The sequence below is a fragment of the Pezoporus occidentalis genome, unplaced genomic scaffold, assembly GCF_034315485.1.
Source record: "Pezoporus occidentalis ecotype Australia unplaced genomic scaffold, CSIRO_AGI_Poc_V1 ctg143, whole genome shotgun sequence".
NCBI lineage: Eukaryota > Metazoa > Chordata > Aves > Psittaciformes > Psittacidae > Pezoporus > Pezoporus occidentalis.
In genome coordinates, this window is record NW_026913241.1 from 731,605 (window position 1) to 755,175 (window position 23,571).

General features: G+C 44.4%; 1 long non-coding RNA gene across 1 annotated transcript; it reads right to left on the reverse strand.

Moving 5' to 3' along the window:
• Positions 1-5,916: 5,916 nt before the first annotated feature.
• On the reverse strand, positions 5,917-22,662 carry LOC134159259 (uncharacterized). The gene is made up of 3 exons (XR_009963094.1): positions 19,511-22,662; positions 18,879-19,059; positions 5,917-7,062 (listed from the first exon to the last, which is right to left on the reverse strand). It is a non-coding gene; the product is annotated as an uncharacterized LOC134159259 (long non-coding RNA).
• Positions 22,663-23,571: the final 909 nt, after the last annotated feature.

A 23,571-nucleotide genomic window follows, 5' to 3' on the forward strand; every position in this document is an offset into this window, starting at 1 on the left:
GCTTAGAGCCTAAAGTAGCAAGAAAGAAGGGATGCCCTTTCCTCAGGCAAGCAAGCATCTGTTAGAAAGCTATTTCCAAAGATTTAGGATAGACTGTAATACCTGCTAGGTGAAATAGAGCCCTAAGCTTCCTCAGCAGATCTTGTTCCACAAGCAGGTAAATAAGCTTTCTGTAGCTGAAGCACAACACACAGCTTTTGGTTCCCATCCAGGAGAATCACCCAGGAAGTGAGATTTATTTTGCTTAAGGGTACAGAATGTCTGTTCCCACAGGAGAGCTTCACTTCCTGCTTTGGGAAAACTAACTAGGTTGATTATGTCTGCTACAGCCTCATAAATCCATGTCAGATGCTGCCTTAGGGAGAGCCATTGCTCCTCTGGGTCATTTTCTTCCCCACTTAGAGAAGATGAACAGCTGGATATCACAGCTCCGGCAAAACACCAATGGCCTTATGCCACTGAAGGCGCAGGTTTCTGTCACTGAGACCACAGGAAAGCAGGAAGCAGAGCAGAAGCAGCTTGTTTTCTTTTGCACCAGCTTTTTCAGGTCAGAAGACAAAACGGTAATAGTCAGAGCAGGCTTTGGTAGTTGGCTTCCCAAACGGATCTAGAAGCAAACAAAAGAAGCCAAATTTTAAACCTGCTTATGAACATCAAAATAATTATAATGTGCTTGCACGAAATAATAAGCTTATATACCAAAAACCTGCACAAGCTTAGATAAAACAGATTCTGTGCTGAAGATGGAGGGTTGCTGCAGGCAGACTGTGTCTCAGGGCTCCAATGCCAGGGCCACATCATGCAGACAGCACTGGTGCTCAGGATAAACAGCACCAACAGCTCTAGTGATGCAAACTTCAGATGACCCACAGCACACCCTGTAACCCACCCCAATTCAGCCACAGGTAGAGCCTGTATGTTGCCTGTGGGTAGGCAATGGCAACCTGGGCAGTGCAGTAAATTGCCGGCTGTATTAAGTCATCTGTATCCCACATGGTCAAATGCAGCTTCTCACTCCAGGGCTCGGTCTCCAGGGTCAGCCTGAGCTTTAGGGAACTTGAGCTAATGATACAGATGTACAGGCAAAAATATTCATCATCATGAGAAGATTTAGTAAAACCTGGTCACTACAAAGCTCCAGGAACGACACGCCTCTGAAATTTTCTCTGACAACAGATAACGCTCCACTGATACCAACAGAGATACATCAGCTCATATTCACTGAAAATCAAGTGCAAAATAAATTAGGGTAACACTGGCAACTTGGTGCTTATAAGAATTTTTTAACACACAGTTTTGCATGTGTATGGCAAGTCTGCAAGGAACATAAAGTTCCTTTATACTGGGGCAGAAGTATTATCACATGAGTTCTCAACAGTCTGCTTTTCCTTTCATAGCTGGACGTGTCAAACAGACCACAACCAGCAGATAAGAAATGCCTGCAAAATCAAAGTGCAGATTAGAGAGGCAGCAACAGCAGCTGAGAGAACCTCTACCACAGCTGTGAGACAGATCAAGGGAGCTGAGAAATGCTAAGTGCAAACTTTACATGACATCCGATCTATTACATAAGTAAACAGGCCATTACAAGGCTGTGAAAACACTGATTTTCTTTCCTGCTTGTTAGCCATGGACTCTGTGGCATCAGCTGTGGCTAGCGCTGCCGCTCACAATGCTGAAAGGCATGAACACAGAGCTAAAATAAATTAGCCTCTCCCCTCAGCTTAGAGGGAAATGTTCATATATCGCTGTTTGTGAGGATGTATACATCTGTTTTTCAGCAAACTGTCACAGCAATATTAAAACCTAGAACTATTAATAAGGGAGTGCTCTGTGATTCAGAGACATGCCTGACATGTAAATATTTCCCTCCAATGTATGCATTCCCCAGAACTAAAGCAAGTACCACTAAAGCAGAGTTTGCACATCGAGGAACAAATTTATGTCACACAGCATCAATGCAAGGAATGCCATAAACAGTGTGCTGACAAGGCCTGCAGTATTTTCTAATTCTTTGGAGTTACAAGTCAGCTGTCATCATCAATACTGGCCAAACACTTTGTGTAAATGAAGCTATGCAATATGGAAGTGGGTCCTAGTAGAGAGATCCAAAAAGAGCATGAGATCATGAATTTCCCCAACTCAGACAACACAGGGCTCTGATCAAGCAGCCCTTGCCCACATTGGTAGTGGATCTCCCACTGGACAATCACAGTGGGCACAATCGCCAGCTGGACAAAAACTGGCATTTACAGGTGCTCTGTGGGCTTCAGGCAAGCAAAGCCACTACATGTATGGAAAGACTAAAGCCTAGCATCTGCTGTCTGGGATCATGTGGGCAGATGAAAGCAGTACCAGCTAGGGGAATTTAATTCCCTTTAATAAAATATTGTTTGTTAAACCAATTGATTTGTGTTTGCAAGTGAGGAAAATTAGTTTATTAGGCACCAGGTAGTTTGGTTTAATTTTCCCAAATTTCCAGGTGGGAGCTCCAAGCAGTGTTTAACTATCAAACCCTCTCAATTTGAGCTGGATCCATGCAGCTGCATGCCAGCCAAATTCTGGCAGAGGCTTATCACATCTATAACAATGAGAATATCACCTGACAACCAATGCCCTGTAACACCAACTCACATTGAAGAATCTTATAATGTAACAGCCATTGACATTTCCTAGCTGCTCCCCAGAAGGCAGCCCATAGAGCCTAGTTATTTTGTCTTAGCTTTGTTCTAGTTAGAGACAAGAGTACCCTGAAAACACATGGCAGAAATCAGACCATGCAATTTCTGATTGCAGTGTCAAAATGGATATGTTAAAAAAACCCTTAAAAACCATATTCCTCTTCTTCACCATTGTAGTCCTACAATCTGTAACAATTCTACCATCTGAAACTCACCATGTCCAAAACGCATCTTTCTTCTCGCTGTGAGGACAGCAACTCAAAGTGAAAATATCGGGTGAATGCAACTGTGTCCCTGATGTCAAAAAAAGGAACATGATCTAAGAGTAAACAAGTAAAATTTACATGTCATTTGTCCTTCTCTACAGAAGAGTGTTATGATGCACTGAGGTCCACAATGCTCCTTAAAGCACATCTTCTGTCTGTACAGCTTAAAGCACTGTACTTTCAAGGATTGTATTTTTCCCCCACTCACTATAAGCCAAATAAAAAGGGTTGGAATGAAATTGCCAAAAGTAACAAAAGCCATTGTTGCAGCTTCAAACATGAACCCCATTTCCTGCTCCATCTCAATGCAGCTGAAGACAGGTTTCTGCTGCAATGATGAAACTACTACAACACACACACAAGAGCTAAGAAAAACATCCAGGGTGTCACTGAGTATCAGTAGAAAATCTTACAGCACTTAAAGCATCCAGTTATTTTTACCCAGGGTTCTGGTGATTAACAAACTGTGAATGTCAGATCCATCTAACTCACCCTGAAAGTACAGGAGAGGGAACTAAGGAACAGGTCCTTAGCACCACTTACTGAAACAATACAAAAGTAAGAATTATTATTATTGCTAGTTCCACTGTTGAACTTCAATTCAACTGAAAATCTGCCCTCCAATAGCACAAAGGTGAGTCAAGTGCCTCAGGAGATGAAACAACCAGCATTACTCTCCAGCTTGGCTTATATTATACCTTGGCAAGATGAAGCTGTTAGAAATCAACATTCTTTGTATTCCTCACATATGCAGGTGCTTTCAAACCAAAGCTCTGCCTTCTCCTCCCCTCCCCATGAAAGAGTTGGAAGGTTATGAATATCAATTAAGATAAGAATATGGTGCAAAATGCTTAACGTGCCTCACCGCATGCTATCAATGCAGTGCATGCCAGCATGGCAAAGCATGGGGCCAAAGCAGGAGACGGCATTTGCTTCAGGAAAAAGTGTGCAGTCAGGAATTACCTTTCAGTGGAAAATATTTAGCCAGATGGGAAAGTTATTTAGATGTGACACGTCCCATTAGTGGCAACTAAGGCCCATGGTATGAAATCTCTTATTACAGCACCAGAGTTGTGCCACACTGTCACTAATTAATAGCACTATTCTCTTTTTCCTTTCCCAGCCTGTACTTTCAAGTCGTTTATGCAAGAACCACTGAACTATTATGGTCTGGTGGCCCACTTAGCACAAAGCAAAGTGGCAGCCAGCAGATAAGCAGCAAGGGAAGAGGGGCAGTGGCGGGGACTGGAATTTGTCACTGCGCTATGATTCACCAGTAATTTATGTGGGATGCTGCACAGCACAGGCAGAACCCAAGGACGCACTCAAGTTCACCCTCTGCGTTTTCCTTTCTGCTCATAGGTGGGGCTGGGTTCACAGGATTTCCCCTTCCTCTACCGTCACAGATCTTCAAGGTCGCTTATCCGATAGGGACCAGGGGTCGGAAACGCTTTGAGAAACCCCACGTTTCACCCCAGCTAAGGGCAGTCTGTTCTGTGCCCTTGGGACAGTTCAGCTGCCAATGCCTCAGGAACAGCAACATTTAGGACGGGCCAGTGTATATTCGTACACCTTAGTTCCACAGATACTGTGCTTAAAAACTGTACCATGAATCTTCTTAAGAATACTATTTATTGCACATCGTGTAGCACAAAACCCCCGTGAAGCCACGGCGCGGGCAAACAGCGCCCGCCATCAGCAGCCGGAAAAGCCTGAGGACCTGACCCCGAACACGCAGAAACCGGGATCCGACAGCCCTGAGGGCCGAAGCCTCCTCCCTCCGCACCATCCACAGCGGCCGGGCCGACTGAGAGCCGCGGCTGGCCCCCACCGCCGCTTCGGCCCTCACACACCGCGCAGAGCCCGGCGGGCGGCGGATGCCCCGGGCACAGCCCTCCCGCGGGCAGCGCCCGCCGCCGCGGCACTGCGGCGCCCCCTGGTGTCTCGCCGGCGGGCCTCGACCGCCCGTGCTCGGAGCCTCCTACAGACGGTGTTCAGGCCGCTGCTGCGGCTCCCTCGGCCGGCCTCCGCCCGTGAGTGTGCCTTGACAGCCCGCCTGGAAGCAGGCGGGGGTTCCTCCAGCCTCATCCGGCCCCAGGGCCCGGTGCTCCCTGCGTGCCGCAGCCACGATGGGAGCCCAAACACGGCCCCGCCATGCCACCAGGCTGCTCGCTCCCCTCGCTCATGCCTCTCCAACAAGAAACCTGTAGGCAGGAGCGAGCCCTCCGTAGACAACCTGCCTGCCTTCCACTCCGGATCGTCTTCGTCAGACCTCTGGATCTCTGCAGACTGCAGGCTGTCAGGGGCAAAGGCCCATCTTACTGGTGACAAAATGGGCTAAAACAAACCAGCAGTTCTCCGGCGGCTTTCCATCCATGTTCCCCTCATTAAATCTCCTTTTAATACAGCCCTGCTGAGACAGCAGCTTTCAGAGTTGGTGTATGTTCTGGCTGCATTTCAAGTCCTGGTTGAAAGCAATTAAAACTGCTGGTGTGGTGATGAGCTCCCAGGGTCCAAGGCCTTGTTTAGTAGGTCAAGGCTGGCAGGGCAGCACAAGAGCATGTCCAGTCAGCGCGTCGTGCCTTGGGTTCGTGTAAAGGCAGCCTGGTCAGGACGCGGTATGGGATTACACCTAAGGAACCAAGAGAAACAGACTCAACTCCGTGCTGGATGACATGAGAATGTGTCCTTCTGTCTTAACGTTGGTCATCCAAATCCCATAGGACTCAGAGGAAATGTGGAAAGGAAAACCCTTTGTGTGCGTTCCTTCTACCTTGGCCTGTCCATCAAGTTTGTCTGTGGCTTAATGGGATCAAATAGTAGGACAGGACAAAACTTGCATGACCACCCATGAAATCACAGAATGGTTTGGGTTGGAAGGGACCCTAAAGCTCATCCAGTTCCAACCCCCTGCGACAGGCAGAGACACCTTCCACTGGAGCAAGTTGCTCCAAGCTCCCGTGTCCAACCTGGCCTTGAACGCTGCCAGGGATGGGGCAGCCGCAGCTTCTCTGGGCAAAAAGAAGTGATGATCTTGTGCTCCACTTACTAGAAAAGAGAGTGATGATATATATTTTGCCTTCAGCAAGGCTTTGTTTGCAGACATAATCATAAAAAAAAGACATGACTTAGAGTGCAGAAGACACTCTGCCCTCAGAGAGCAGTATCAGTGGTTCACTGTCAGATTGGAAGGATATTTTCCATGATGATCTGTCTTGGGTGATGTGAACACTTTTATAAATAATTTGGATGATGGTAGAGAACATGCTTACTAATTATGCAGATGACAAAAGCTTTAAGGAGGTTTGAAGACAGCTAGAATGAACATGATCATGACAAACCAGGAGAACAAACAGTTTTGAAGATGTAAGTCTAAAAAATGTAACTCAGTTTGCAACCTAGTGAAGAAAAATTCAGTGGCCTACACTTACTAAGGATAAGCACATGTATGAAACAGGGAAGGGCAAGGCAGTGGCACAGGAGTGCTTCTGGGATGCTTGTAAGTAATCATCAAATGAATATGTGTCAGAGTTATGCTGCTGCAAAGAGACTTACATCATAAAATGCAGTATCTATAAGAAATCCCCATGGTGTAACAATAACAGCAAACCCAGCAAGTCCTTAGACCTTGGCTGAAATACTGCATTTGGAAAGCTACAGGCCAGCAGGAGAGAGCCAAGTGTGTCAAAGGAACAGAAAATATGACATCATGCATTTGTCACAATTCTCTCACTCTTCCTGCACAAAGAGAAGGTTGAAGGAAAGCATAACTAACGGCCGGATACAAGGAGGACTTGCCAAAACTAGGTATTATCTCCCTAAAGGAAGGGGAAATGTAATGACTTCAGATGTCAAAGGGGTAGAGTGAACATTAGAATGGCTGAGGGGATGTTTAACAGTAGTCACCACAAAGCATAGCATGATTGCTCAGCGAGGCTGAAGAGTCTCCATCATCAGATGCTGATAAGAGCAGGTTGAACAAATCAGGAATGACATACCTTCAGCACTGCACCTCCTGTTCTGTACAGTGGCAATGATGGGAGCCAGGATGCTTCTGAGTCAGCCTGTCCTCAAGTCTTCATCAAGCATCCACTCAGCTTTTTGCTGCCCTCAGCCTGCAGGAGCAGAAACACCCAGTGAGTTTTAAGAGATCGACCATTCCTCAGAACAACACTGCTTAAAATACCTCCCTTCCTCCAAGGGCTATAAACAAACTCTGCATAAGAAATGCAAAACTGGAGTTAAGTCTGACTGGCCACAGGAAACATGAAATGATATACTCTGACTTGAAGGGTTTATGTGAATCCAGTCAAAACTTTCTGAAGTGGATGCCTCAGATCAGGCCATTAAATCCCTATACAGAAGCCTAAATCAGTGGCCTCATTTTCAAACACACACTGAGCACTCAAGCAACTCCTGTAGAGTCTAAGAGGAGCTAGTGATTGCTTGTCACATCTGAGAACTTGTGCCACTTTGGCTCTGAAATGTGGACCTGAAAGCAATTTCCTATGCAATTTTTCACAGTTCTAATCCTTGTGTTTTGTGAACTTTTTTTTTTTTCCTAGGCCATTATTTTCTTTGTAAGACATTAAAGCAACTCCAAAGCTTCAACTCTGGAAGTCTTCAATGGATGTGGAACGTCAGGCTGAGAACTACAGCACGCTGAAGATTTTACCATATCAAACACAGTTTGCACTCCCACATCCCCTCCTGCATTCGTAATTACATTCTGACTCTCGTTATAATCACATTTGGGTCCCAGTCCTGCTTTGGAAATTTCATGGCTGCAGGCAGGGACATATCTTCCAAGGCACAGCACCCAACTGTTGGTTAAGCCATACGCAGTCATCATTGTCAGAGCCAAGAAACTGGTTCTTCACCATTTGAATGCACCAGTTACTGCATCTGGACTTCTGGCTCAAAAAGCCATATGGTGCAGAGTCCTCGACACCCTCTTTATTAAAGATATGCTAAAAAGGAATACAGTTCTAGCGCTAAATGGAGAGATTTCGTTACTGTAACTCTGAAAGAAGTTATAATGCTGTTTTTTTTTTGGAGCTTAGCACTAGAACAAGTATGCTGTATCTGTAGGAGGGACAAGAAGTTGTGCTTACCTACAATTATAGTAGAACGGGAAAAATCAGTTTTACCCCCAAACTCTGAATATTTTATGTAAAATGCATCAAGTGTGATTTTGGGTAAGCGTTGAACAGAAATTCCCAACTTTTCCCAGAATTTTTCCTCAACAAACTGTAAGAACATGTTTCAGGAATTTTGCCAGGAGGATGCACAGCCAATAGCAGATGCTTGCAAGAATAATTAAAGCTCAGAAACAGGAGAAAAGGATCCACTAAAATCTTACCCTATTGCTATGGAGCAGTTGACATACGTGGTGGGATTACTGTCCCCTAACTTCAGATATCTACAAGGCAGACTTCTGCATGGGACATAGTCACCCTTGGCTGGCACTAGTACCAAAGAAATGAGCATGTGGCATCAAATGAAAGCAGCTTACCTAGGGCAGCAGCATTTGCACAGCGGGGAAAGGAAGAGCTCCTGCTTGCTTCAGTAACTGCTTTTCCTTGCATTATCAGTTGGCTTGCTTTAGTCTACTGCATTTATATCCAGTGGTTGCTCGTATTTATTTTAGAGTGCTGCAATTCATACATCTCAAAGTTTACTTTCTCTTTTTCTCCTTCACAAACCTTACGCTTAAAGAGATTTATAGGGAACTACCAGAGAGAATGTACCAGAGAATAAGAACCCTTACCTGACCTAAGCTGCTTAGATTTCAGCCACTTAAATGAAGTACCAGTTAATTAGCAATCCATTTGCAGTACTTTAAAGACATATTTCTTAAGCAAGCTTTATGCTTGTTCATGCTGCCCTCTCATTTTCCACCCTAGAAATCAAAACATCCCAATGATATCTTTGAACAGTGATGAAACTGTAAACATAGCCAAGTACCTCCTGAGCCAAATAATACCGGCAGCTTCCCTTATTTCAGTAATTTTCTCTTCTCACTACTGAAACATGAGATTTTTCATATCTTCACATTAAAAATCCTACCTGCCAATGACAAAAAAAAACAAACCCTTCCAGTGAGTAAGTCACCCTGAAATGCAGCAGCTATAAATTTGGAAGCCATTTCCCACTCTCACATGTGACTCCTCCAGTTTCTCAGGGGAAAGTCAATCTAACATCACATTGCAGTCCCAGCTGCTTAATTAGAGTGACTAGGAGATGGCATCCCCATGCCTGCATGAGGCAGATGGAGAAAGCCACATGCCACCATTGCAGGGGCCATGCAAGGTGGTGCGTTTCCATGCATCTGACACAACTCGCCTCTGCAGCACCCCAGAAGGCAACAACCCACAGAGCTAGTGAGCAATTCACTACTCTTATCCCTCTCAATACATTTTATTACCTTCTGAAAACAAATAGGCAACAGAAAACAAACCAAGTAAGTCAACATCAACAGGTACCTGAAGGAGCCACAGATCTGAAGAGCTGAGGATGCAGCAGCAGGAGGTTAACAATATTAACATTATTTTGGGGTAGAATTATACATATTTCTAAAGTGAATTTGAATGCTTCATCTCTTACCAGGGAAGCTTTTGTTATTATGAATTCTTTTGTCTGAGATTATAATTATTTGGGTTCAGAGAAAGAAGAACGGGCAGTGGGTTTCTTTGCCTAAGAATTCAGTTGTATTCCAAGGTGAGTAAATAAATCCCAAACTAATTTTACCTATTGGCCACTCCAGTTAGAAATGTTGGGAACAATATAGGCAATACTAATCACAAGCTTACAACTCTTGATTAAATGATAGACAAGACATTTGCATTTACCCTTAATAGAAAGTACTAAACACTGAGCACAGTCATCAAGGAGTTGTTTCGAGCAGAAGAGGCTCTTAATAGAAAGCAATAAACACTGAGCACAGTGGGAGCAGAAGAGTCAGGCTTGTGGGCACTTCCAGCCCCGGAGAACACCTGATGTCAAGGATCAATCCGTACAGACCTCTTGAACATCCGCTGTCAGCCACAGGAGGGCAAAGCGAACCTAGCCAAACTAAAGAAACCACAGTAAAGCAGCCCAACCGAGACAGGATCACTCTTGGTAAAGGGGAGAAGGTCTCAGGGCCAACCACGGGGAATACAGAATATTTCCGTACATCCTCCATACCAAAGTGTATTTCTACTACTCATCAGCAGCAGGACCAGCTTAGGAAGGAGCAGCAGAGGGGAACAGCCTGCTGGGGCTGCCAGTCAACAGCAAAATGTCTCCCATAGACCAGACCCTCTTTGCTTAAGCCAAGTCCCAGCAGCACTCTGCACATCATAAAATCAGGCCCAAACCCTCCATAGCTGCCAAGCATTTGCCAATCAGAGCATCAAGCACTGATTTCAGAGTAAACTTATTTGGCCGACGCAGACACTGCAGCTATTCATAATGTCCCCTCCATCAAACACAATTCTGTGATTCGAAAGAATACTTGTTTTTCATAAACCCTGGCATCTCCCCAGCAATCAGTGAACTCCCTGGCAGACGGCCAGCACATCCACTGGTGGCAGCAGTAATTCCTTCTCATTATAATGTTTATATGTGCATAAATCTGAGCCAGGTGAATTCACAATATGCAGTGCAATGATAAATGTATCACATACAGCAAAGGATCGAGGAGGTGACTCTGGAGATTTCTCATCTCTGAATGGCAGCATGATCCAAATACACAGTTCTCAAGGTTTTTGAGTTCCCAAACTCATGGCCAAGTTTCTGCTAGACCTTAGCTTTTTACAGAGTCCACGGATCTGCTTTAGTTTTCATTAAACAGATGATAAAGGGAACCTGTGTATGACTTTTTGGAAACTCAAAGCAAATGTTTGGGTTTGTTGTTTTTTTTCTTTAACTTAAATACTCAAGAAAATGTTTTAAAAAGTAAATGTTTTGGTTTGAAAGATAAGGCAGATCTTTCCCAGATTTGCTGCAGGACCTGTGGGAAATAAAGGGTGCTTATTTTATGCATTTCTCAATGTAGCTTAGAGCTGTTACATACAGGTTTGTTTACTTCCCCACTTGAACACATTCTCTTTTCTCACTATGAGAAAATCAAGGTGGGGAGGAGGGGATGACACCCAACAGAGCACTAAGGATGCTCAAGATTTTAATTTGTTCACAGTACGTTCACATCATCCAAAGGGGAGATTACTTCAACACAGACATGTTGGAGGCATGACCAGGAAAAGACAAAAGGCTGCCTCCACCTTTGCTGGTAATGAGGGATCTTTAACCAAGATGTGCTTTCCTCAAAGTGTTCGTATCAACAGCCATGTTCAAAAGAGCTTGGCTAAAAATACACGTCTTCCAGTGTAAGAAAAAACAACATACAAATGTAAAAGTCATACAAAGCAAAAGAGACTTTTCAAACCAATCTTTCCACCCTGAGATATATCCCAAAGCAAAAGCAGGGGAAAACATTCTTTCAGGTACCACATTAAAAATAAAAGCCATCTATGAGTAGTTGCCAGTAGCACACCAAAATTATCACCCTGGTTTACTCCAAAGAAATCATGACCTCTGGAGCCAAAATGCTTTAAAATAGGGGGTTCTGTATCTTTGCCTTGTGGTTTTCAAGCCAGTTGCATGACCCTATTGAGCACGCTCAGGCCAATTTGGTTTAATGAAAGCAGTCTGATCACAAGACTGGAAGCTTGAGCCCTAAGGAAAATACTGACTATCATGAGACTCCCCAGTAAAAGAACACTAGTGAATTGTGAAGTGCAGAGGTCTTTCAACACAGAGGCTGAGTTTCATATCTGTGCCACTTGCCTGTTTGTGCAGGAGGCTCATGCCTCGTTTCTTCCCTCAGGTGTCAGGCACTTGAGCTTTCCATCTGAGAACTGAATTTGCAGTTTCCAGGTGTATTTCAAAAGGAATCTGAAATATTCCCTGCTTGTCTGCAGGTATTTCAATCCCATCACTCAGGCAGGAGCTGAACAGCTGCTACATTAAAGGGAAAGCCCACACGTCAGAAGCAGAAAAGAGGAAGATGTTATAAGCAAACCTGAGCAAAAGGCAGCTTATGATTAAGTCATGAGAATGTAATTAAGGGTGTAAGAGCACTGGAATACCCTAGCTGATACTTTCTTTGAGGCCTCCACCATGGTAGGGCATGAGGCTCTGCTGTAAATGCATGCAGGATCTATGTCAGCTCTTCTTTGTCATATCCCTGCTAACCTCCAGGGCTCTTACAAAGAGACATGCTGAAGTAGGACCTCATGGAAGAAACTGTTGCAACCATGCAGTTAAATGTAAAGGACAGTTAAACAAAAGGAAGACTGACTTGGGAAAAGATATAGAGCCTGTGGTAGTCTGCCCTCATGCATTCAGGTCTGCCATTAAGTTGCCCCAGTTATACCTTCTCGAGTGAGGATTTTTAGCTCATGGTTGCAGTGGGGCTGCAGACAGGCAGGAGAAATGGGATGCACCAGGGTGCTTAAGGCAAGAATGTAAAGAAGGGATAAGGCAGCAACTGAAGAACCAGAGAAGTGCTGCTGCAGTCGGATGCAAGAACGTGCAGGCAAGCAGAACAAAAGAGCATCCTTTCAAAAAGAAGGGAGGGACAGGAACAGAACCAGAAATAGCAGGAGTCAGCAGGGGAAGGACTTTGGGGAAGACAGAAGGAGAGAGACACTGCACTGAAAAGCTTAAGTGACAAAGAGACATACTGAGGGTTAGCAAATACAGGAAAAGAGGGGAAAGTCAGTCTCTCCATACAAGGCTGTTCTGAGGAAGGTCAGAGTCCATTCCTTGCATTTGGCAGGGAGTGGAGATAAGGATTTTTTGTTTTAAATCCTTGAGCTGCTTTGATGTCTTTTGAGTTAACTCAGGTTGAGTTAATTCGCTGTTTGCATATAATTAGTTTTTACTGCTAGGTGGTCATATTTGCCACTTTGAGTCTAATTAGTCATTAATCACCTGGAGTCTTTCTACCAACATCTGACAAATTCCATATATAAAGGCAGATTTGCTTTGGTTTGTGTCTTTGCTAGCCAGGAACAGAGCTGACACCACCCTAATGTTGCATTCTTATAACCTTCAAATCTTGGCCATCAGCTACATCTACAAACATTTTTTGCATGCATTTCTAAGTCAAATACTATACTCGGAATATCTTTCACTGCAAAAATGATCTATTTGATGCAGAAACAGATTATTAAAGCCAAGTACACACAAAAAATGTAAGGGAGGGAGTAAAAATATTTCCCTGTCTGTGTGTGCTTAATCAGGGAGCTTGCATTAGGTGCCTTCTCAGCCAGTCATAGCTGGTGAGATGGGAATCTCCAGAGGAGGATTCAGCATTATCAGGGCATTTAGGACAGCAAACAGACCCTGGAGAATGGCACAGCTCAGGGGACTGACAACAGGGTAGAAAACATGGGGCTAGGGATTCAGTTCTGCCCATTTTGCAGGGAGCACATTGTAATATCTGTTAAAATTAGGTGTTCCCAAGGGGCAGACGAGGAGGAGGTGTCTCAGACACTGGGACTCAGCCCAGTGAAGACTTTGAGGAGAGAACTCACAATGCCCTTGCCAAACTCTGGGCAAGTATTGTATAAACTAGTACTGGTTATCTGGGCAGCCAACCGGAATTAACAGGGTAAAATTCATAACAGAAAGGTTTGTGAATATCAAAACTCACAATAAATACCTCAATTCTATGTCTGAGTGCCTCAGACAGAGGAAACAAGGCACATTTCTGTCTAACACTGATTTACCGGAGCTACACTTTGCATTTTTGCCATTACCATTAAAGTAATAGTTTTGATTGGCAGGAGCTCATTTTTAATTAGCCAGATCAACCAAGGCACAACATCAGCATTTCTGAAAGCATCTGAAAAAGCAGCCTACTTCTGCAAGAAAAGCTTATTTCCGTTTGAAGATTAAAGGCTCCAGACAGCAGCAATATGTTTCTATCTGCCATTTCAAAAGAGAGACTTGAAAACATCAGGCTGTACCACATGAGAGATTAAAAGATACAGGGAGACAACTCGCAACCAATCCTGCTTCTCAGAGGTCTTTCTTCCTTAATCCTGTCCAGCAACAGCCTTAACAACAAAAGTATAACTGCATTAATCAAGGATTATTAGCAAGAAATCTTAATGCAGCATTTTTGCCCATCCATCTCAGTTGTACTCCATGTACATCCTGTGTACAACTCACTGGAGAGTGCCATCATCCCTGAATTCATCCACAAGAGAATCACACACTATGAAGAGGAGTGGGTTGCATGGTGGGCCAGAGCAGGGGAACTGGGGACGACAGCAAGGTCTGCTCCTCAGCTGCAGTGACCAAAGATCACTACAGCTTCTCCCTGCAACAGCAGCAGGAGAAAGCTGTCACCCCATTCAAAACTGTGCTGTGAGAGAAGAGGCAGCCAGGAAGGGGAGGGAGAGAACGAATGAGAAATACCAGAGCATGATCTGCCTTAGCTTTGCTCTTCCATCCTGTCTGGCAGAGGCCTTGGTTAATCCACAAAGGCAGCAAAGTGACAATGTAGTAGAAGAGCTGTCCAAACCCCGTTATCTCCACTGTTCCTATCGCCCATAGCGTTCTTGCTGTTTCAGACATTTTTAACCAAGCAACGTTTTCCTGAAGCATACTGCTTTCCAGAAACCATTTCAGCTTGGAGATAGACTGCTTCCAATTAAAGCTGCTTGGGAAAACAGGCAGGGATGCTGGATGGGGTGCAGGCACACACATGCACACACCATGGGGTTTGCAGCTTGGTGCCACAGTGACCATGGAGGGAGCTGAGTCTCCCAATAGTTGCACATGAGAACAAGCAGAAGCAGAATGCACAGTATTGAGAACACACCTGCTACTTTTAAACCCAAACTAGATGTTTCCATTTTGATGAAAACATTCCAAAAGAATTTTTTGTTTATTCCAATATGAAACAGACACAGTCAAAAAACCTTGAAAGCTGCAGCAAAGAGAAATCATCATTCCCTGGACAGCTGTGAGCAGGATGACTGCCAGCTACAGGGCATGGAAACAAACCCTTCTAGTAAGTATTCCAGGCTTCACTGCTTATCTTTGTCCTCGACTTCATAGTCTCCTCATTAAACATTGGAGGGCCTGAGCAATGATTTCTTCTGTTGTGGAGTGGACCTGCAAACAGCTATCCATTGGGATCTGTTTGGAGGAAAAAGGTGAACTAAACATTTCCATATGATAAATTTAGACTCCACAAACCCACAGTTGACTGCTGGAAACAAACACTAGAACAGAGTTCCTCTGGCAGTGGAGCCAGAGCCTGGAACCTGATGTTCCTACAAACCACTGACTCTCCCTCTCTGATTCATAACAGATTTCCTAGGCCTGCAACAAAACCACTTGCAAACCTTATAGGACACAATTAGAATCTGATCAGCAAACCATGCAATTGCATGTTCAGCGTGCAAGGACTTGTTAGACACCCAGCTTTGGTTTAGATAATCTTTACTTTTAGCAGTCATAGCTGCTCTAGCTGACACCAGGAGCTTTGTCATTTCTGCTCAGCATCAGCAAGGTTTTCACTTTCTGTCATAACCACTTAATGCTACACAGAACATGGAGACTAAGAGTCTGATTTCTTCATTGTCCTCCCTGCTGCAGCTTTTTTTCTCCAGGACCTCATTTTAGAATCACAGCCTGGTTTGGGTTGGAAGTGACCTTAAAGCTCATTCAGTTCCAACCGCCTGCCATGGACAGGGACACCTTCCACTAGAGCAGGCTGCTCCAAGCCCATCCAACCTGGCCTTGAGCACTGCCAGAGATGGGGCAGCCACAGCTTCTCCAGGCACCCTTTGCCAGTGCCTCAGCACCCTCATAGGGAAGAGTTTTTTTCTCATATCGGATCTCAGTCTCCCCTGTTCTGGCAGGTTAAAGCCATTCCCCTTGTCCTGTCCCTACAGGCCCTTGTCCAAAGCCCCTCTCAAGTTTTCTGTAGCCCCTTTAGGCACTGGAGCTGCTCTAAGGTCTTCCCTTCAGGAGCCTTCTCCAGGCTGACCCAGCCCAGCTCTCTCAGCCTGGCTCTATAGCAGAGCTGCTCCAGCCCTCGCAGCATCTCTGTGGCCTCCTCTGGACTTGCTCCAACAGCTCCACATCCCTCTTGTGCTGTTGCCCAGAGCTGAATGCAGGACTGCAGGGGGGGTCTCATGAGAGCAGAGTAGAGGGGGAGAATCCCCTCCTTTGCCCTGCTGGTCGTGCTCTGGGGATGCAGTCCAGGGCACGGTTGGTTTCTGGGCTGCAAGTGTGCGCTGAAGCTGGCTCATGTTGAGCTTCTCGTCAGCCAGTACCTCCAGGTCCTTCTCCCCAGGGCTGCTCTCAATCCATTCTCCACTCAGTCTGTATTCATGCTTGGGATTGCCCCAACCCAGGACCCAGCAGGACCTTGCCTTTGGCCTTGTTGAACCTTACGAGGTTGACACTGACCGACCTCTCCAGCCTGTAAAGGTCCCTCTGGATGCATTCCTTCCCTCCACTGTGTATTGAGGGAGCAGCGCTCACCCCTCTCAGCTGCAGCAGCTGGGCTGTGCTGCAGGGCTGGGGCAGCCCCCAGCAGCAGACCCAGGGCTCCCACCGACCTGGTCATTACCCTTGAGAGTTCACCACTGTCTGCCCTGACCCTCTGCTGCAAGACCTGTCCAAAGGCCATCCACCAGACACGTGGAAGTAACATGTAAGAGATGACACTGCCTCTGCTCTTTGGTACTGCCCTGACTATAGACAGCAGTTATAGTTAAGATTCAGCTTCTACTTACAGCAGGCACAGTGTTTAGCTTTTCCTTCTCCAATCCCACCGTTAGCCTGACAAACGTACTAGAATCTTTGACTAAATGCTTCAGCTTTCCAGAAACCGCAGCAAACTTGCACCACCTATCGACACGGCAGAGCCATTGGTTTAGGGCCAGAAACCTGACTCGATTCAGCAATGCAGCTCAGCAGCGCTCCTTAGCATGGAAAGTAATCCTTGTACTGCCAGCATCTTACATTAAAACATGCCCCAATAAAGCAGTGTGTTATCTTACCAGCTGTTTGGCAGACACCAGGGTGCATCGGACCTGACAGCATCCTCTGCCCTCCTACCTCTGTCCACCCATCCCAGTACGGTGGGTGAGTGTGGAGGCCCCAAGGTGGCTAAGAGGAACTGCTGTCCGTTCATGAGTGACTGCAGAGGAGGTTCTGTGCCTCCTCATCTCTGGCTCAGCCATTTCTGAATTCCTTGTCACAAAAGCCCTGGTGAACAGAGAACTTCTTCCACTTGAAATGAACTTTCTTTCACTTTCCTATGTATTTCAGGAACTCAAAGGCATCTTCTCCAGTTCAATTTATTCTTGCCACATAGGAAGCTCTCAGCTTACCCTTACACTCCACTGGTCCTGTAGCAAGGGAATGCCCATCCCTTGCGCAGGATGAAGACATCCCTGGCATCTGCACACTGCCAAGCAGGCTCTTTTCTGCACACTTCACAGCAGGCTCTCAGACAGCATCATCATCAGAAATACCACATTATATAAAGATTTCTCCCAGCATCATCTGTCCTTTGTGTGCAGCAGAGAGCTACAGGAGCTACAGACATGTTGGGAGGCTGTCCCATCTGGTGACATCAGTGGTGACCTTGAATACCAGCTGCAGCTATGAGTGCTGAACACGATGGAAAGACAGCACAACACCAAAGGACTCACTTTCTTCCTCACCTTTGACCACTCCTCAGTGCCCTCAGGCCATGGTCTCTGTGGAGGAGGCATCTCAGTGACACTGAGGACACAGTGGCATGACCAAGATGGGTATCAGCCCTGGGAAGCTTTTGGTTTTCCCTGAAGTCGGAAAGGGGATGTCAAACACTCTCAGAACAAGCACTCATAAGGAATATGGGGTTTCTGGCAAGGCTCTTCCCAGCCAGCTTAGCTGTTGTTCAGTATGCCCCATGTTTTGACCACAGAAATAGTGTATTAATTCCACTGTAATGCACTGAGCTTCCTGCTGTGGGTATTGTGGATTTGCTTTATATTGTAAAAATTCTAATTTGCAGGCTTCAGCATTACCAGCACACATTACACTCCTATTTCTTCAAAGCCATGTACTTGCTGGGGAAAGCTAGTTTTATTCCCATTTTCTCCATTCTCCCTCACCCATGCTCCACTTTCTATCTGCTATGATTTTTTCCCCAAGAATCAAATCAAGGCAATGGTGTCAACATTTTCAGACTAGGTACAGATGTCTGAGACCCTCAGGGACTCATTTTATTTTGCTCATAAAAGAAACACAGGGGAAGGCACTACCACTCAGGATTTGTTCAGCACCTCCCTGTTCCTTGTAATGAAACTGTATCTCAGATATGCACATTAAGTCACATCTCTTTCAAGTCAGATCAGTTCCACTGAAGATAAAAAAGCAGAGGCAATAGGCAATACCCACCAGGTGAGAATTTGCCCAGCAACTCTAAAATGCATGGTGCAGAGTGCAAAAACAAGCTTGCACCACTCAAAACCTTCTGCAGTAACACGGTTTCCCTTCAGCCCCTGCCAGAACTCATGCTTCTCTCCCTCCCCTGCAGCATGGGTCTGCTTTGATCTCTTTATCTACAAACCCTTTGGCTCCCAAGTATTTCCTAACCTCATTAAAAATACACTGAAACACACATAGCTAATGGAGGCTAAAATTCATATGTGGGCACTGCTGCTGTCAGCTCAGCCCATGGGCTTGCAGAAACTGGACCCAGATGGAAACCTCTGGCTTAGGAGAAAGCTCTGGCCTCAGGTACCACATCTGGAGCCAGCCCAGAAGTGACAGGGAAGGGGAAAGGCTGGATAACTCTTTTGTCTGAGCACTGTACCAGAGTCTTCACATCTCTGAATGCTGTAAGATGCACCCAGCAAACCTCAGAGACAACCAGAGAAGGGCCCCAGGCAGGTTCAGAGGTGGGACATGATGGTTCTGCTTCCAAAATGCTTCAGTGGCTTCAGCTGAGTTGCCTCAAGCTCAGAAGTGCCTTTCTAGGGCGTTTTGATGCTTTGCTTTTAAGTGGAGCTTCCTTCCCTAATGGAAATAACATACAAATCCTTTCAGGGAAACAGCAGCTGGCGAAAAAATATAAAAACATTGATTTGGGAAAATTTGGGAGCTTGGGGTTTCAAAGTTTAGTTTCAAATTTTATTAAGGTGTGCAAATGCTTCACACCTGTATCAGCTAGGAGGTAGTTTGCTGGAGAACGCCAAAAATACAATTCATTTCTACTCAGTGCCATGTCCAGTTACCTCTAATGTCCTTTAGTATAACAAGAGACTATTTCAGTCTTTATGTTATATTGATGCACCACGTGCAGCTAGGATACAAGGGATTCACAATTTGGAAGATACTTTTTCTGGCAGCTTTTAAAGACACCTTCACAACAGAGTTTGTTCAAATAAATGGATAAATAAAATGCTATTTCAGTCTTACTAGCATGATCTACTATGGTAGGAATCCATCAAATCTTTCAGAGATCCCAAGCAGCTTATGTTATGTGCTTACACCCAGGGTATACTATTCACACTGGAGGAGAAATTGGTGGCATCCAGAAGCCAATTTATTTCTTCTTTCAAAGGATTCAGCTTCATAGCAGCTTTGATGCTCAGTTTTACATTACACAGCATCTGCCAAATGACAGCAATCTCCATGCACAGGTAAGAATCCCATGCTAAAATACAGCAGTTATTTCTTCAACAGTTCATAACAAACATGTCTTAGCTTTTCAACATATCTATTAATATTACCCAGGCCATTACTCTGCATGAGCTGTACAACTGTCAGATTTCAGGTATTTTAATCCATTTTCTTCCAACTCTCTTTTTGATATTTGGAAAAAAATACACTGAACTCTTTCTTCATATATATCAGTAGTTATTTGGGGCCTACAAGGATGCTGGGGAGGAACTCTTCATTAGGAACTGTTGTGATATGACAAGGGATAACGGGTTAAAACTTAAACAGGGGAAGTTTAGATTGGATATAAGGAGGAAATTCTTTCCTGTTAGGGAGGTGAGGCACTGGAATGGGTTGCCCAGGGAGATTGTGATTGCTCCATCCTTGGCAGGGTTCAAGGCCAGGTTGGAGGGAGTCTTGGGTGACATGGTTTAGTGTGAGGTGTCCCTGCCCATGACAGGGGGGTTGGAACTAGATGATCTTAAGGTCCTTTCCAACCCAAACCATTCTATGCTCCTATGATTCTGTAATTGCAGAATAACCTACTGTAGCTAGAAAACAATTACTATTGTTGCCTGGTCCTTGCCCAGGACACTCCCCTGACTGTGATAAAGCAAGCACCAAAGAACTGCAGTGATCAGAAAGTGCTTGGCAACTCACATGAGGGCCAGATTCTCATCTTTATTATAATATTATTTCTTTCCAAAAATTATGTATGAGACAAGTGTTTTGATATTCAATAACCTGTTTACAGGAAATGACTTTACACAAAACATCAAATGAGCTGACAGCAAATTGAATTTAAAATATGATTTTTTAAAATGCTCATGAAATTCATACTGCTTTAAATATAAATTAGCCACAGTGCCAGAAGGGATGAATATATTTCACTACTTGACGGCAGCTAATTTAATTGCACAGTTTTACCTATGTTCTCTGTATTCATTGTACTTTCCTATTAAGGGGTGAAGGAGCCTCCTTTGCTGCTCTGCTGCCTGCCTATATGCATTTCGTGGGAATGTCAGGAGGTGAAAGGGTGGAAGGAGAAGCCTTTGGACAGGCACAGTGCTGTACCAATGCCAGACCAAACCTGGCTATCCTGGATCCACAGGATCCCAAAAGAAAACCAACAACTGCATGAGATGAGGTGTATCTTTTTGCTTTCCAAGCCAGCTTGTCACCTTGGTACCAAGAACAGTAACTGTGCTGCTGGACATGTATCCAAATTAATAGTGAAAATACATCCTTTTAGCCTCTGATCAACATTCACCCTATGTTTTCCCTCACTTAAAGCAGTATCGTACATCCTGGTCAGATTCCAAATCTAATAACTACATTCTTCCAACATAAATTCTTTCCACAGCTTTAAATAGAGTCAGCATTCTTTATTTTCGGCCCATAAGTACTCTGTGCTTTCAGAGATTTGCTGCCTGCTACTCTGAAGTGAGGCTGAAGTGAAACATGCAAATTATTTTGAAAGGCCTTTCTGCTCCTAAGAAGGAATATGCTCAAATTCAGAATTCTACCATCATTAATAATTTCGTACAGGAAATAATAATACACATTCAATGGTTCATACTAGTCTGATAGTCGCCTTAATAGTCATAGTCCCACAGCTGAGCAGGCTTGAATAAAATCACATCCAAAATTTCACCTACAATCTGAATTCAACCTCTTACATGAGAAATAACTTTCCCTTTGCTTCCTTACTAGCCATGCACACAACCAAACGCCTCTAGACTTCCTATTTTTGCAGTGGGAGCAAACCACAAGGCAGCCAAAATGATGAACCAAAAATCAATGTAACTGATCTCCACATACTTGAGACAGAGTCCCCAAAGCCCCAGTGCCTGCCCAGCCATATGCTGTCTCCACATCAGCTCTTATTTCACCCCAACTACAACATATTTAAAGACATGGTAAAGTGCCGCAGATGTGCAAAGTTTAAGAGTGCTTCAGCAGAGAGTGACAACTAAAATAAACCTCTCTGCATAAAATCAGCTCTGTTTTTCCACCCTCTATCAAATTACAGCATCCCCAAATTATGTTAGGAGAAGCCCTGTCTAAAATGTGAGTTGCTGTATTTCATCAGCTATCAAGAGATGACTCAGGATTATAAATACTGAAATAAAATGAACATCCTGTTCCAGCTTCTTTAACTAAGTTCTCTCCCTCAAATAGCATCAACAAGTGACTAAGTACAATGTCATAACAAACAGTACTTTTGGTACAGCAATGTACTTGGCAAACAGCAACTCTCGCAAATACATCACTCACATTTTACTGTAGTTGCTAACCAAAAGATCTTCATTTTATCTTGAGGGGAAAAAAAAAAGGAAAGAATGTATAACAAGAAGATAGCAAGTAAATAATATTGTTCCCATAATAAGTGGGAAAACTATTTGTCTGCATTTGGATGAACCAATAAAGGATGTTTATGACTAAATTTAGCTTCAAATTGTGACACTGATGTTATGGCGAGAGTGTACCACTGCAAGTTTCTTACATTTAAGAATCCTTGTAAAACACCCGAATAGCACTTTTTGCTCCTGAACAGTCAACCAGAGTTAGGTTTTGCACATTAAATTTGGAATAAATACCCCAAAACAAATTGAAAGAAAACACGACCTACATCGCTACAATATCCAGTTCTTGGTAAGTAATTCTGGATGAAAAGACATGCCATATGGAGAATCCATTCCCATTAAACAAAAATCTCATTTAAAGTAAGCTCCTTCTCACCTGTAGCTAACTCAATAATTAGCTGTAGCTACATTAATTAGTTACAATCCAGAGATTACATGGGCTAATAATATGCTCTAATAAGGAAAAACGATGTTCTGGTTTTGAACATGTGGGTTTGCAGCAGTTTCCTTAGAGGGGAGCATGCTTTATAAAAACCACGGATTCTAACAAAAGAGCAATTTTAATTCTTTTTGTGAGAAGCGAATATGAAAACAGTTCTCAGAAGGAAACCAACTTTGATTTGGCCACTTTGGTGGTTCCTTTGGTTCCTTTGGCCACTCTCTTTCAAACATCAGGTAGTTACTTTGAAGCTTGGATTTCCATTGAGTAGTGTGAGTCCTGTGCTGCCCAGCCCAGCAAGGAGAGAAGCCATAGCCCTTGGGGAGAGACCAGAGTGCCTTCTGAGGCAGGGCTTTAGTAGCACAGATTAAGACCTGGGCAGCCAACAATGTATGGCAATCATGGTCAAAGCCTTCATCTTCTCATCAAGAGTGCAAGCAAGGTGGCAGGGCCATAACTGGATCAGCAGAGATGAAGGTTTCCTTTCTTCCTGCAGACATTAGTTTGTGCTCACCATCTCTACAGCCCTTAATAACATTCACTATGAACCACTCCACTGATGACCTCCAGCTGCCCACTTCCCTATCAATTCATCTTCTGCATATTGGGGTTAGCCTAGTTGCATACACAGAATTCAAGGAATACACAAAACCTCCCATTATTCAACACCACATTTCACCCCAACAAGCAAAAGCAACATCTCTACTGCTCTCCCATTTGACTTGCCAGCTTCCTGCTAGATTTTTCAGCATCAGAGTTTCACCACATGAGACAGACTGCACAGCAGTCTCCCTCACAAATTAACCAGGCAGCAGGGCACTGAGTCTCACTGCAAAACCAACATAAAGCTACTAGCAATAAAAGCAAGCACAGATTTTGGGGAGGGTGATACCATGTTCGAAGGTTTTAGTGGATGGGTTGCCTTTGTTATTGTAAATGGTGACCTATTCTATGTGCCAGTAGAAAGCAGAATCCCTCTTTAGCCCTACAGATTCACAACTCTTGTGTTTTTATACCTGAAATCATGCGGTTGTGCTTCAGGCATTCCCATGGATAAGCACTTGGCTTTTCAACCTTCTCTTTCC